At 37.2% G+C, this 14,909-nt stretch overlaps 1 protein-coding gene across 6 annotated transcripts in view; it reads left to right on the forward strand.

Moving 5' to 3' along the window:
- Positions 1-14,909, forward strand: part of LOC133593888 (A-type potassium channel modulatory protein KCNIP2-like) — a 375,917-nt gene that overhangs the window by 337,915 nt on the left and 23,093 nt on the right. The window lies entirely within an intron of this gene.

Here is a 14,909-nt window from a genome sequence, read left to right on the forward strand (position 1 = left end):
TTTTAGATGCATCACAATTTGGACATGGACGATTATAAAATCAATTAGTAAACGTTGATAATCAGACAGTTCTAAAATTTGTCTGACCGCAGCGAGCCACTTATTTTAGGGCACTAATGTTCCAGTTTTTGCACACGTTTCTATGAATTTAACAAATGTGATGAGAATGTCTTATTACAAATGCACTGGTTTTAAAAGATACACGCTTATTTAGTGAAACGAAAATAAATGTAAAACTGCATCAATATACATAAACTAAAGATGTGTTGTCAGGTTCAAACACTGATGACATCTATTAAACAAGACAAGAAGCAAGGAATTAAACAGAGACAGAGTTCAATTTAGCTCAATTGAGGAGAAACGCGTAGACACTGTACCCTTGCACAGTGTCGTCCCACGCTCTGATGAAAGATTGTACGCCTCCTCTTTTATTTGGACTTTCCTTGATTACATGGCAACAGCTGTTTCTAAGGGAGGGGGTCGTAAACAGCCATCGCCTTTGGTTACAAAACAGTTCAAAAAATAGGTCGTAAAACAGTTCAAAGAAAAGGTGCCTGGTGGGGAGTCAGGTCCTGCTTCCTCTTCGCTTTGTAGATCTCGGGTCAAAACAATATCTTCCTGTGGATTAAAATACATCAAAGAAACCGACACCTTAATGTCGCTTCCCATCCTACACAGTGGAGTTTTACAAGCCTTTTGCTTGGTAAGATCAAAGACAGCTTTTGTCTGCTCGCCGGAAACTCATTGAAACACAAAGTTTTGTGATAACTTAGATACAATTATTCTGACACGTGTCAATAATCGTTTTTTAATCGAATCGTAGCTACTGAATCGTAATCGAATAATGAGGTGTCCAAAGATTCACACCTAAATGGTAAATGGGTTGTACTTGTATAGCGCTTTTCTATCTTCAAGGTACTCAACGCGCTTTGACACTATTTCCACATTCACCCATTCATTCACACACTGATGGCGGGAGCTGCCATGCAAGGCCCTAACCACGACCCATCAGGAGCACGTGTGAAGTGTCTTGCTCAAGGATCCAACGAACGTGACTAGGATGGTAGAAGCTTGGGATCGAACCAGAAACCCTCAGGTTGCTGGCACAGCCGCTCTCCCAACCGCGCCACGCCATCCCCCTAATTTGGCCGCCGTCCACCTCTAATATATATATACATATACACACATATGTATGTAAATATATATATATATATATATATATATATATATATATATATATATATATATATATACATAGTCAAGGTTTCTGTGGTTTATCCGTTATACAGTGCTCAATACGTTAGGTCAGGAAAAAACACAGAGGCCATATCATTCCTACAAGCCTGTTTCGCAGGTTTCCCTGCTCTTCAGGGGAATTTGATAAAGACGGGGAAAACCATGTGTACTCGTAAACAGTGTGTACAACAACAAAGCAACAGCAGTGGCTGTAGATACAAAGTTAAATCATGAAATGCATCCTTACCCGGGCAAAAACGAGGCATGATTTATCCGGGAGAGTCTTGATACCAATGTCCTTGACCCAAACACACACAAAGAAGTTGTAAACCTCCATGTTTTCCCAAGTTTTCATCTCTTTTGTCCTGTAGAATGACGTTTTTTGATTGATCGAGACTCTTATTAGTAGATTGCACAGTACAGTACATATTCCTTACAATTGACCACTAAATGGTAACACCCGAATAAGTTTTTCAACTTGTTAATCTCGTTAATCAATTCATGGTAAAACGTCTGGAGCACGACATTGTTCGATATGTCTGGGAACGCGACCGAAGGATAATCCTTGAGCCCACTCGAGAAATCTTATTTTGATAACGTATAGGGATCTATTCCAATGCACAGGTTGCATTTTTGCTTTTAGTGGAAAGATCTAGGCCCCTCAGATAGGTCATACTCTGTTTGCCGCACAGTAGCCGTGTTGGTTGGTGGCCCACCACTTTGTTTACTTCCGTTCAAAAGTCAGGTGTCCGAATACAACCTATTGTGACGTAGCTCCAGACCAGTTTGTGTTTTGGAGGTGCAGAATCAGTAGCAAGGGCGAGGAAGGAGAAGTCTGAGGACGGTTTAAGAAGTGAAACATTCAGTGTTTGGAGCAGCTGTTCTTGTCCTAATCTTCGGCAGTGTGCCGTATCAACATGCCTGCCTTGAGAAAGTCCTCAGATCTCTCGGGTTTATGAATCAAGCGCCTCCTTCGAAAAGCAAGACGGAAGAAATGCGTTGCCAAGAAGATAAAAATAGAGCGGGTTTGTGTTGTTTCCTAAAGTTGTGATGGCCTGTCACCGTGTCTTTTGGATACTGTTAGACTAATTGTACAATCTCCACAGGGCATTGGGAATAAGGTCGCGATGCAGATTAATGTTGCCTTTTTAATTGTTGGCACCCTGGTGATGGAAATGAAATGATTCATTTCACCTACAATGTCACATCTGTTCTGTTTGTTTAGTTCTACATGCTTTATTCTCAATGCTAATTGACACTGAGGTATTAACATTACCGTATTTTTCGGACTATAAGTGGCAGTTTTTTTCATAGTTTGGCCGGGGGTGCGACTTATACTCAGGAGCGACTTATGTGTGAAATTATTAACACATTACTATTAAATATCAAATAATATTATTTAGCTCATTCACGTAAGAGACTAGACGTATAAGATTTCATGGGATTTAGCGATTAGGAGTGACAGATTGTTTGGTAAACGTATAGCATGTTCTATATGTTATAGTTATTTGAATGACTCTTACCATAATATGTTACGTTAACATACCAGGCACGTTCTCAGTTGGTTATTTATGCCTCACATAACGTACACTTATTCAGCCTGTTGTTCACTATTCTTTATTTATTTGAAATTGCCTTTCAAATGTCTATTCTTGGTGTTGGGTTTTATCAAATAAATTTCCACCAAAAATGCGACTTACACTCCAGTGCGACTTATATATGTTTTTTTCCTTCTTTATTATGCATTTTCGGATGGTGCGACTTATACTCCGGAGCGACTTATACTCCGAAACATACGGTACATCTTAAAAGTGTTCACAACGCTAACTATATGTTTAGCACAGCTAAATATAAGCCACACCCACCTCATTTTTGAACAAATGTTGTATTGTTTATATCTTGGCAGCACAGGGCTATAAGCTGAAATATTAAATATTTACAAAGGCGCTGGTTTTAAATCACAAATTTAACCAAAGACAGTTCCTGTAACACGGCATAAAGTAGCCATTTGTGGCGATAGATTTCCGTTCCGTTTCCTTTTTTTGACGTGCTGGTCAATCGTCCTCAGCTTTGGGGCTGCGTCGTTTCTTCTCCACAATGACGGTGAGTCCATAACACGCTAAATGGCCGACTGAATGATTGAACGTGAACAATTCCATTGCTCCGCCCTGTCATTTTCGGCAATTTCATTGGTCTGATGTGACGAGGCTGACTTTAGTTCAAATAAAATACCCCTAATGTTTGTATTTTTTTCCTTGTTTTTGAACACTGACTTTTTGCAGTGTATATATAAAGCATACATCTACATTCGCTTTAAATTCTGCAAAGTTGTACATGTAAACAAACTACGGTGCGTTCAAGGACCGCCGAAATTAGCAGGACAAAACGGCGCTCGCCAAATCCTCTCATCAGTGAAGCATGTTTAATACAAACAGTGGGATTTCTGACAATTAGGAAGGTTAGTGTCATGTTTGCTCTCTTACAGAAACGATATAAAAACAACAATTATATATTTTTTCCCACCATCTTTTCCATTTTTCATACATTTTTGAAAACGTTTCAGGGAGCCGCATGTTGCAGATCCCTGGAATAGGCACGTGCAGGACTGTAGTGCGAATCAGTAAAAATGCATGAATGGAGCAGAGCGACAGTGTTATTTTCTATAAGGCTGAGTTGACAAAACGTCTTAAAGCAGCTGAACAAGAGAAGCGACAGCAGCAGCAGCAGACTGCTTTCTTTGATTAGGCAGGGCACCCCAGGGCATATGTTTCTATGCACATGTTTATTAAAATCAGCTCAATCCCTCCGAGATCCCTTCGCTTTCCTGGAGACACTCTGACTTGTGCCAGAGCACATTTACAATCACAACACGCGGCACATCGCGCCATACCCCCCTGAGGCAAAAGAAACACAGGAAAAAAATGATGAGAGGAAGAAAGAGGAGAAGAAAAGGTCCGTAAATGGACTATTTCTGAGCACGTTATGATGATGTTATTGTGTCTAGAGACGAGGGACAGAGTGGAATTGTTCACTATTCCCACCTAAGGACACTGGAACAAATAGAAAGCTGTAATAATCGGAGTCAATGATATGTATGACATGTAGAGCTGTAATTAAGCTGCTCTTTGTGTGTATGTTTGTGTGGAGTCTCATTTTGAAGCAAAATGGGGCCCAACGTTTGTTGTTGGTGAACAGATGTGGGCTGTTTCCACAAGACTTTGGTAAGACTAAGTACGCAAGCCATTGGGAAAAGCCCGGCGTTTGTTTTGATCCTTCAAAACCCAAAACCAGTGAAGTTGGCAGGTTGTGTAAATGGTAAATAAAAACAGAATACAATGATTTGCAAATCCTTTTCAACCTATATTCAATTGATTATGTTGATTGGTTGAAACTTTAATTAGTAGGTTGCACAGTACAGTACACATTCCGTACAATTGACCACTAAATGGTAACACCCGAATACGTTTTTCAACGTAAATTCATTCATGATACAGATATATACTATCATCATAATACAGTCATCACACAAGATAATCATCAGAGTATATACATTGAATTATTTACATTATTTACAATATGGGATGTGGGATATGGAGGGGGGGGCGGGGTTTAGGTTTGGTTGGTATCAACACTTCAGTCATCAACAATTGCATCATCAGAGAAATGGACATTGAAACAGTGTAGGACTGACTTGGTAGGATATGTACAGCAAGTATTGGACATAGAGAGAGATCAGAAAGTATAAGAAAAAGTGACTACATTTGATTATTTACATTTGATTATTTACAATCCGAAGAGGTATGATGAGGAAGGGAGGGTGTTTGTTTAGGGTTGAAGTTGCCTGGAGGTGTTCTTTTAGTGCGGTTTTGAAGGAGGATAGAGATGTCCTTTCTTTAACACCTGTTGGGAGCGCATCCCATATTGATGTGGCATAGAAGGAGAATGAGTTAAGACCTTTGTTTGATCGGAATCTGGGTTTAACGTGGTTAGTGGAGCTCCCCCTGGTGTTGTGGTTATGGCGGTCATTTACGTTAAGGAAGTAGTTTGACATGTACTTCGGTATCAGGGAGGTGTAGCGGATTTTATAGACTAGGCTCAGTGCAAGTTGTTTCACTCTGTCCTCCACCCTGAGCCAGCCCACTTTGGAGAAGTGGGTAGGAGTGAGGTGGGATCTGGGGTGGAGGTCTAGAAGTAATCTGACTAGCTTTTTCTGGGATGTTTGGAGTCTAGATTTGAGGGTTTTGGAGGCGCTAGGGTACCAGGAGGTGCATGCGTAATCGAAAAAGGGTTGAACGAGAGTTCCCGCTAGAATCTTCATGGTGCTTTTGTTGACCAGAGATGAGATTCTATAGAGAAATCTCGTTCGTTGGTTGACCTTTTTGATTACCTTGGTTGCCATTTTATTTTAATAGACTGCAAAGACAAGATAATTAACGTTCCAACTGGAAAACGGTGTTATTTTTTTGCAAATATTAGCTCATTTGGAATTTGATGCCTGCAACATGTTTCAAAAAAGCTGCCACACGTGGCAAAAAGTTAGAATTGAATTCCGTATACGGAGCCTATACACTGCTGCCATCTAGTGTCTTGGAATTGCAACTGCGTGCAAAGTCGACTACAATACTTGCAAATGAGACTCAGAAATGTAAGAAGAAAGCAATATATAATAACTGCACAGCACAGTTATAATCAGCTCATTTTTAAATGTTACATTGAAAGTGATATTTTATTATTAAAGGGGACTTAGTCTAATTTGAATCAAGGAAAGTGAATTGTGTAATCCTATGTGTTTATGGGCGTGATGCTGAATGTTAATTTTTCATTCAATTACTAAACTAGAAACTAGGGATGTATCGATATGAACATTTCATATCACGATTATGATTATTGCGGTTTTGTTAAATGTGCTCAAAAAGTACTGAAATCTTTTGACCAAGTTTTTTTAATGTACAAAACCCAAAACCAGTGAAGTTGGCACATTGTGTAAATGGTAAATAAAAACAGAATACAATGATATGCAAATCCTTTTCAACCTATATTCAATTGAATAGACTGCAAAGACAAGATACTTAACGTTCCAACTGGTAAACTGTGTTATTTATTTCAAATATTAGCTCATTTGGAATTTGATGACTGCAACATGTTTCAAAAAAGCTGGCACAAGTGGCAAAAAAACTGAGACCTTCTCAAACACTTATTTGGAACATCCCACAGGTGAACAAGCTAATTGGGAACAGGTGGGTGCCATGATTGGGTATAAAAGCAGCTTGCATGAAATGCTCAGTCATTCACAAACTAGGATGGGGTCGAGGGTCACCACTTTGTCAACAAATGCGTGAGCAAATCGTCTAACAGTTTAAGAACAACATTTCTCAACCAGCTATTGCAAGGAATTTAGGGATATCACCATCTACGGTCCGTAATATCATCAAAAGGTTCCGAGAATCTGGAGAAATCACTGCACGTAAGCGATGATATTACGGACCTTCGATCCCTCAGGCTGTACTGCATCAACAAGCGACATCAGTGTGTAAAGGATATCACCACATGGGCTCAGGAACACTTCAGAAAACCACTGTCAGTAACTACAGTTGGTCGCTACATCTGTAAGTGCAAGTTAAAACTCTCCTATGCAAAGCGAAAACCATTTATCAACAACACCCAGAAACGCTTCTGGCTTCGCCGGGCCCGAGCTCATCTAAGATGGACTGATGCAAAGTGTAAAAGTGTTCTGTGGTCTGACGAGTCCACATTTCAAATTGGTTTTGGAAACTGTGGACGTCGTGTCCTCCGGCACAAAGAGGAAAATAACCATCCAGATTGTTATAGGCGCAAAGTTGAAAAGCCAGCATCTGTGATGGTATGGGGCTGTATTAGTGCCCAAGGCATGGGTAACTTACACATCTGTGAATGGTCGGAATTGGGGGATAAATCACCAAAAATGATTTCTGGGCGCGGCCGCCGCTGCTGCTCACTGCTCCCCTCACCTCCCAGGGGGTGGAACAAGGGGATGGGTCAAATGCAGAGGGTAATTTCACCACACCTAGTGTGTGTGTGACTATCAGTGGTACTTTACTTTAATTCAACATTGTTATTCAAAAATGGCCAAATTACATGTTTTTGTGTATTTCTGCAAGTGGTGCTAACCTCCTAAAATGATAGCACACCCACTCCATCCTCTCCGGTCTCTAGGGTTCCTTCCCGGAGTTCATGGACATCCTTCACTAAATCTTCATTTGTCTTCATTTCGGTGTTTTTATGGTTTGATTTATTTGTTGTCATGGAAACTTTACCCGTGTAATCTCATAAAAGCTTACTTGACTGGCGTGTTGCAGTGCAGTAGCGTGTCCTCATTACTCAGAGTTGTAGGTGCGTGTTCTAGAAGGATACAGTGGATGGTGCAGTAAATTGTGTGCTCACGGCACTGAGGGTACAGTAGCTGGATTTGCATGAAATATGTTTTGAACAAGACACACTGCAACATCTTCCTTCCTGTAGACACGCCTGCAAGGTTCTCCCAATAGTCCTCAAATACTAGCCTGTTTACTTTCTCAACTGCAAGGTGTTTATTTGAGGGGAGGCATAGAACTTAGTTCAGAGTGGCCTTTTATTGTGCAATAATCATGCTGTCTAATCAGCATCTTGTTATGCCACACCTGTGAGGTGGGATGGATTATCTTGGCAAAGAAGAAATGCTCACTAACACAGATTTGTAAACAATATTTGAGAGGAATAGGTCTTGTGTGTATAGTAAAAGTTTTACATCTGGGAGCAAAAACTAAATGTTGCGTTTATATTTTTGTTCAGTATATTAAGGAGTGGATCGTGAGATCGGTGCGGCGTCTTCAGTAATGCGGACGCTGTATCGATCCGTTGTGGTGAAGAAGGAGCTGAGCCGGAAGGCAAAGCTCTCAATTTACCGGTCGATCTACGTTCCCATCCTCACCTATGGTCATGAGCTTTGGGTTAAAACATTTAAAAAATTAACAATAGGGTCACATCACATCTCATAAGCTTGACAACACATTGTGTCCAATATTGTCCACAAAGATTTTAAAAAGGGCATATTTTAGGTCCATTTAATAGTTAAAACAAATGTAAATATTTAATCCGGCCCGCAAACACCTGGAAATGACATGTGTCAATAAAGTACTTCATATTTTCTCACTAAATGTAATGGATTTTTTTTTAAATTAATCCAACAAAATAATACACAATAATACCATAATAATACAAATCTAAGTCTAAAACCAAAACATGTGCCAAAAAAGTACTTCATATTTTCTCACTAAATGTAATGGATTTTTTTATTTTTATTAATCCAACAAAATAATACACAATAATACCATAATAATACAATTCTAATTCTAAATTGAAAATATGTGTCAATAAAGTATTTCATATTTTCTCACTAAATGTAATGGATTTTTTTTTAAATTAATCCAACAAAATAATACACAATAATACCATAATAATACAATTCTAATTCCAAAACCAAAACATGTGCCAATAAAGTACTTCATATTTTCTCACTAAATGTAATGGATTTTTTTTTAATTAATCCAACAAAATAATACACCATAATACCATAATAATACAATTCTAATTCTAAAACCAAAACATGTGTCAATAAAGTACTTCATATTTTCTCACTAAATGTAATGGATTTTGTTTATTTTGACAGAAAGAATATATGAAATTGCATGCCTTTTCAACTTTAATAGTATCCATCATTGTAACAAATATTACAGAACATTATCATACATTCCAAAAAAATGTTGTCTAAATACAAAGAAATACTTAAATATCTTTTAGATATATATATATTTTTTTATCATTAATCCAACACAATAATACCATAATAATACAATTCCAATTCAAAAACCAAACCCGGCCCAGCAACATTCAGAATAGCAATCAACAGAGTAATTGAGAGGACACACAAACATGACACAAAACAATCCAAAAATACTAAAAAGAAAAAAGAAAAAGAAAAAAAGAATAATATCAATGACAGTATAAATATTAATAATAATTCCAACATAGCAGTGATTAGAAATCTCTCATTGACATTATCATCACAGCCATTTATAAAAAATAAATAAAAACATTTAAAAAATGAACAATAGTGTCACATCACATCCCATAAGCTTGACAACACATTGTGTCCAACATTTTACACAGATGTAAAAAAAAAAAAGTCATATTTTAGGTTCATTTTTTAGTTAAAACAAATTGTAATATTTTATCTGGCCGGCAAACACCTGGAAATGACGTGTCAATAAAGTACTTCATATTTTCTCACTAAATGTAATGGATTTTTTTTTTTTTTTTAATTAATCCAACAAAATAATACACAATAATACCATAATAATACAATTCTAATTCTAAAACCAAAACATGTGTCAATAAAGTACTTCATATTTTCTAACTAAACGTAATGGATTTTGTTCATTTTGACAGAAAGAATATATGAAATTGCATGCCTTTTTAACTTTAATAGTATCCATCATTGTAACAAATATTACAGAACATTATCATACTTTCCAAAAGAAAATTGTCTAAATACAAATAGATACTTAAATATCTTTTAAATATTTTATTTTTAAATTTTATTATTAATCCAACAAAATAATACACAATAATACCATAATAATACAATTCCAATTCCAAAACCAAACCCGGCCCAGCAACATTCAGAATAGCAATCAACAGAGCAATTGAGAGGACACACAAACATGACACAAAACAATCCAAAAATACTAAAAAAAAGAAGAAAAAAAAGAATAATATCAATAACAGTATAAATATTAATAATAATTCCAACATAGCAGTGATTAGAAATCTCTCATTGACATTATCATCACAGCCATTTATAAAAATAAATAAAAACATTAAAAAAAAAGAAAAATAGTGTCACATCACACCTCATAAGCTTGACAACACATTGTGTACAATATTTTCCACAAATATATATAAAAAAAAAAGAGTCATATTTTAGGTTCATTTAATAGTTAAAACAAATGTAAATATTTTATCCGGCCCGCAAACACCTGGAAATGATAAGTGTCAATAAAGTACTTCATATTTTCTCACTAAATGTAATGGATTTTGTTCATTTTGACAGAAAGAATATATGAAATTGCATGCCTTTTCAACTTTAATAGTATCCATCATTGCAACAAATATTACAGTATATTATCATACTTTCCAAACATCTTTTGTCTAAATAAAAATAAATACTTAAATATCTGCTTGACTTATGATTTTACAGCAAACTACCCATCAAATTAATAAAAATTACAATACATTTTACAGTGTTCTTTACAGCATATTACTGTAAATTGAAAAATACTACCATTTTTTTTTTTTTGCGTTAAAATTCGGTTGACTGAGCTGCCAGTTTTTGACTGTAAAATCTACGGTTGTTGTTTTTAACGGTGTATCACTATAAATGAAAAGACGGTACATTTGTTTTTATGGTTAAAAAAAAAACTGGCAGCTAAGTTGCCAGAATAAAAAAAGAACTTGTACTGTTTTTCCATTGACAATGTAATGTTGTAAAAAAACAATGTACATTTAACACAAACATTCAGATTTTTCCTTAAAAAACGTGTTACTGTTTTTCCATTTACCGTAAAATGTTGTAAAAATAAAAAACACTTTATTTTACAGTAACATTTTGTCAATATAAAGTTTTTATTGTAAAATTGACAGTCTACTTAAAACAATTGATATAATTATTAATGAAATCCGGAGGCAAATTCATACATTATTCACTCTTATAAGCGGCCCTAACTGCCATGTGGCCCTCAATGAAAACCAGTTTGACATCCCTGACTTACAACTCTAACATAAAAAACATGCGATAGGTCAAAAACAATTAAAATGTTTAAAAACAAGTACAATGCCCAAAATAACTGTTTTTTCGATCCTTTAAAATGGACTGAAATTCCCCCAAAGGGATCAGTTCAGGGAACCTCAGATATCCTTTTGCAAGTCATTCCAAGACCATGGAGCAGAATGTCTGAAAGCTTTTTTTTTTTTTCCAATATTTGTGTGGGGTCTAGGAACACATTGTAGCTGTAGCGGCTGGAATCTCTGCACATAAAAGAAAATAAAAAGGTGGGAATCCAACCAAGAAGTGATTTATATATAAAAGCCATCCATTAAGGAAAATCTGCGTACACACAAAAATGGACAGTTTGCCGATGCTTACAAAGTGCAATGGTGGACAAGGTTTTCACAACCAGTAATAAAACATAAGGCGCAGTGATATGCAGTACACACTTTTTTCAGATAAGTGCATTCATAAAGAGCAAGTCTCCATATTCTAGTATAGGCATGAAAGTGGTCAGGATCAAGTGTTTCCTAACTTGTAGGGAAAAACAGGACTTGTTCTAAAGAAAAACCCCAATTGGATTTTAAGTATTGACTTAATATCAACCTGGCAATTGTAGAGCTGGGTTGCACGTATAGATGATGTACCAAATAAATTACAGTATTTTCCGGACTATAAGGCACACTTGAAATCCTTTCAATTTCAGAAAAATCGACAGTTCGCCTTATAACCCGGTGTGCCTAATGTACGGAATAATTCTGGTTGTGCTTACCGACCTCGAGGCGATTTTATTTGGTACATAATGTAATGATAAGTGTCACCAGTAGATGGCAGTCACACATAAGAGATACGCATAGACTGCAAGATGACACTAGCAAGCAACACCAAAGCGTTGTTTCATTGAGATTGTGGAACATTACACACGGAACTCAAAAATCTGTCAAAATGTTTTAGTACGACTTTGGTAAGCTATGAAGCCGCACCACTTGATGGATTGTACTGTGCTTCAACATAGGAGTGTTATTATGGTGTGTGTGTGTATAAGGACCGCAAATTGGCACCTATTAGCAGACATATCTACCGTTTTGTTTCGCAACATTGTGCAAAAGCAACTTTTCTTACCCTCTGGTACCTGCTGATCTGTATTTGGGATCTGCATAAGTCCTGAAAATGTGCCTGTGTCCGCCTTTGTAGTCCGTGTCGATAAGCTTCTTCTTTTTCTCTATATTCTTGTTATGGGACATTCATCCTCCGCTGTTGCCATTTCTAATATAAAGTAGTGTAAAGTTCTTACTTATATCTGTCAGTAGACTTGCTATGAAAACGCTAAAACATACCGGTGTTGTGAGTTTACATTATTCACCCAAGGAACTTTAGTTATTAGAGAGTTCCGGTCAGACGGTTTTTCACGGGAAACATTTCTAGCGTTGTTGTTTTACTAGTGAGCCACGAATGAGGAAATGTGTTTTCTTTTGTAAAATTGTTTTTAATGAATGAAGTAACGTTTATGACAACCTTTTTCCAAAACACAATATAGAATGTGAGATATAACAGGATAATGCATACATTTATCATTTGTTTTCAAAACGCTTACAAAAAAGTGGGACCCAAAAAATTTACTGTGTTACCCCATTTTTATGAGCTAATGGGGTTCCTGGGACCTCATTTTGAACATTCCTAGCGCCAACACTGAGAGAGTATTGGTGCGTGCAAAACAGCAGCAGGCGGCTGTGGCCTGCGGGCCGGTTCTAATACTAATCAAATATCATCCCGGGGGCCATAGATCTATTCATTCGTGGGCCGGATCTGGCCCACGGGCCTTGACTTTGACACCCCTGATCAACATGAATGATAGGATTTGCCTGAATGGCTGTACAGGATGGATAAAAAAATATACAGTCGTAGTCAAAAGTTTACATACACTTGTAAAGAACATAATGTCATGGCTGTCTTGAGTACCAATCATTTCTACAACTCTTATTTTTTTGTGATCGAGTGATTGGAGCACATACTTGTTGGTCCCAAAAAAACATTCATGAATTTTGGTTCTTTTATGAATTTATTATGGGTCTACTGAAAATGTGAGCAAATCTGCTGGGTCAAAAGTATACATACAGCAATGTTAATATTTGGTTACATGTCTCTTGGCAAGTTTCACTGCAATAAGGCGCTTTTGGTAGCCATCCACAAGCTTCTGCTTGAATTTTTGAGCACTCCCCTTGACAAAATTGGTGCAGTTCAGCTAAATGTGTTGGTTTTCTGACATGGACTTATTTCTTCAGCATTGTCCACACGTTTAAGTCAGGACTTTGGGAAGGCCATTCTAAAACCTTAATTCTAGCCTGATTTAGCCATTCCTTTACCACTTTTGACGTGTGTTTGGGGTCATCGTCCTGTTGGGACACCCAACTGCGCCCAAGACCCAACCTCCGAGCTGATGATTTTAGGTTGTCCTGAAGAATTTGGAGGTAATCCTCCTTTTTACATTGTCCCATTTACAGTTCCAATGGCAGCAAAACAGGCCCAGAGCATAATACTACCACCACCATGCTTGACGGTATTGTGGAAGATGCATATATGTTTAAGAGTTCTTTCTTTTTACATAGCCATAGAGTAGCTAGTACTTGACTTGACTTGACTTGACTTTATTAATTCATGCTTGCAGTAGAGCCAGGGCCCCACTGAAAAAACAGCTGAACTTTACAATGAATATCAAACAAACAAAAATAAAAAGAACAGACAGTATTTTATATAAAAAAACATTTTCAGGGCAACAGCAGCATGGAAACTATTAGCATTCTGGTATATGACTGTATTACTTATTTAATTAGATAGTGTCATTATACAGTTTAATTGCAGTATGCAGGGTAGAGTTTTTAAGTCTCTTTGTCTTGGCTTTGGGCTCGGGTTCAGCCAGCTTATGTTGGTTCCTCAATGTTCTGGCAGTGCGGCTGCCTCGTGTTGGAGGTAGCAGGTCATGCAGAGGGTGTTGCTCATCATGCATATCCCTGACCAGCTTCACTGCAGCCTCCAGTACTTTTCCTTTGTATATACTACCAGTCTCTCTTTGTTTTCAGATTGTCTGTTTAGTGTCTTAAACCATCAGGAATGTGAAACCAAACCCCCAAATCTTCCTTATCAGTGTTGCGAGGGAGAGAGGTGGGGGCTTTCTTTGTGTGCAAGGAGTTGGCTTTTCCGTTTGAATGTCAGATCAACTAGAGTAGCCGATATGAATGTATTGATTAAGTTGATCTCCTGAAATGTCAGTAAAACTTGACAATATTCCTATTCTGTCTTGATGGTCCTTCTTACTCAGCATATATGTCATGGAAAGAACTTGGGATTGACTAGCAACTTAGATTCCCTAGGAGGAAGAGCTGGTCGACGCAACAGTAGGCATGGTGTTCCTGGGATTAAAGGCCTCACCGTTTCTCCTCCAAACATATTGCTGGGTATTGTGGCCAAACAGCTCAATTTTTGTTTCATTTGACATCACATAGACAAAGATAAGACCTTCTGGAGGAAAGTTCCGTGTTTTTTTTTTTTTTTTGATTAAGAATCGTTACAAGTAAGAATCTTGATTCTTTCGAAAACCAATTTTTTTTCACACCCCTAGTATAAATATCATTATTAAAGGAGGCTGCAATAAATATTGTGAAATAGGTTGTAGCAGAGGTGTAACACAGGTGTGTCAGGGAACAATACTCAATTTCTTCCACCCTGATTAGTAAACAAATTGCATTTCATTATATGATAATGGAATATTGTATCACAGGGCAGGAAACAACCTGTTTGTGCAAGTTTGTTCTGTGTAAGTTTGCCTCTGATCTTA

The sequence above is a fragment of the Nerophis lumbriciformis genome, linkage group LG02 (genome assembly GCF_033978685.3).
Source record: "Nerophis lumbriciformis linkage group LG02, RoL_Nlum_v2.1, whole genome shotgun sequence".
NCBI lineage: Eukaryota > Metazoa > Chordata > Actinopteri > Syngnathiformes > Syngnathidae > Nerophis > Nerophis lumbriciformis.